Raw genomic sequence first — 2,360 nt, 5'->3', positions numbered from 1 at the left:
CTCTTTCTCTCTCTAGATGCAAGAGTGGCAAAGTTTTCCCTATAGATCCTTGCTTGGCCAAAAATGAGGGGGAGGGAATGCCTATTTATAGCAAAAATTTGACTTGAATGGACCAAAAATACCCTTTGTGGCTAATAGAAAGGGTAAGGATAATTTTGGAACTTCAAGTTGACTTTTACATCATCCTTGCATCATCTTCTTGCATCATGCTTACCTCAACCTTCTAGAAGATGCCAAGTGTCATAAAAGTGGTGGAGGAGATGGGAGATTAGATCCTAGCCGTTGGATCAAACTTAATTCCTCCAATTTACTTGGCCCATGTTTCTCTGGCTTCCTTTATGGCCTTCCGGAGCTCAAAAAATTCTTCTGTCTGCCCATAAATTTGCTTTAATTCTAGAGAATATCTATGAATTTTCTTAGGCCATAACACTTCCTTTAGACCTTGCATAAAAATTTATTTACCAAAATGCCCTTTTATCCGCAAAACCGACTCTTTAATTTATTAAAGCCATTCCATTAGCCTTTTGATTGCGAGACTAATTTTATAAATTAGTACAACCTTTCAACCATTTAACCTCATTTTTGTATATTTTTTGAGGTCTCTTGCTATTTTAAATAATTACCTCAAATGGTATACTTTTTACAGGCAATAACCTCATAAATTCCATTTAAGCTGCCTCAAGGGTATTTTTGTCTTTTCTCTTTACAGAGAGCCTTAGAATATTATTTCCCATTTTTTGAGATTTTATTGGAATTTTCTATATACTCTTCCATTTTTACCCCTGTTGGTAATAACTTTTTGAATTTACGATTTAGTCCCTGCTTGGACTTAGCTTCATATAATCCTCTCTTTGAGACTTCTAGTTTAACCTTTGGCCTATATCTAGTCTCTTTTCTCTCTCTAGGCTTCGAGACTTTACTGGAGCCTCTAACTTTGATTACACTTTAGCCCCTTAAAACTTTTACTTTGCAGTTTAGTCCCTGAAACTGCTTTGCCTTCCTTTCTCATCTTTGGGACTTCTGCTCAAAAGGGGTCTAGTAGCCTATCCAATTCAGGCTATCTCTGGTACTTCTAGGCCCAAAAGTTTGGATGTTACAGGTTTAGGGTGAAAATCACTGATCCAGAAAATCTAGGCCTAAAATGCGTGGGATTGCAATAGGATGGATGGTAGCATGTACCAAGGATTCATAGATCTCCCCAGCATATGTTTCCCGTCAAAACCTGAGCAGAAAGGCATCCTCATGATTGCTCAGTAAGCAAGAGCTAGGTTGGACTCACGTGCTCGTTATTGTCTTTTAGAACTTTTTGAGAGGGATCTCTGACATAAAGTTGCAAAACAGCATCAGCCAAGGGATGTTTTCCCACCGGGTGCTTAATAAGGAAGACTGTGGAGGGTTTGATGTTCTCAACCATTTTGTGCAGCACGTTTGGTGCATTCCCCCATCCCCCCATGTGCTGCATTCCCCCCTCGCGATGATGACGGACAAGCAACCCAATCGATATAGCCTTCGAATGTAGCCTTTTATCGTCTAGCCATACAAAATCCCAACTTTTGAGCCTAGAAGTACCAAAAATAGCCTGAATTGGATAGGCTACTAGACTCCTTTTGAGCAGAAGCCCCAAAGATGAAAAGGAAGTCAAAGCAGTTTTAGGGACTAAACTGCAAAGCAAAAGTTTTCAAGGGCTCAAGTATAATCAAGTTAGAGGCTCCAGTAAAGTCTTGAAGTCCCAAAGAGAGAAAAGAGGCTAGATACAGGCCAAAGGTTAAGTTAGAAACCTAAAAGAGAGGATTGTATGAAGTTAAGTCCAAGCAGGGACTGAACCGTAAATTCAGAAAGGTATGACCAACAGGGGTAAAAATAGAAGAGTACACAGAGAATTCCAAAAAAATCCCAAAAAATGGGAGATAATATTCTAAGGCTCTTCTGTGAAGGAAAAAGACGAAAATACCTCTGAGGTAGCTTAAATGGAATTTATGAGGTTATGGCTGGTAAAAAGTATATCGTTTGAGGTAATTATTTAAAATAGCAAGAGACCTCAAAAATGTATACAAAAATGAGATTAAATGGTTGAAAGGTTGTACTAATTTATAAAATTAGTCCTGCAACCAAAAGGACCAGTGGAATGGCTTTAATAAATAAAAAGCTGGTTATGCTGATAAAAGGGTATTTTAGTAAATGAATTTTTATGCAAGAGTTAAAGGAAGTGTTATGGCCTAAGAAATTCATAGATATTTTCAAGAATTAAAGGGAATTTTTGGAGTAGACAAAAGAATTTTTTGAGCTCTGGAAGGCCATAAAGAAAGCCGGAGAAACGTGGGCTAAGTAAATTCAGAAGAAACTTAAGGCTTAAGTTTTGA

This window comes from Neltuma alba, unplaced genomic scaffold, assembly GCF_004799145.2.
Source record: "Neltuma alba isolate B1F8T4 unplaced genomic scaffold, ASM479914v2 tig00011169_pilon, whole genome shotgun sequence".
In the NCBI taxonomy this organism is placed as follows: Eukaryota; Viridiplantae; Streptophyta; class Magnoliopsida; order Fabales; family Fabaceae; genus Neltuma; species Neltuma alba.
The sequence above is the reverse complement of the archived record's forward strand: the minus strand, read 5'-3'. Positions refer to the sequence as shown.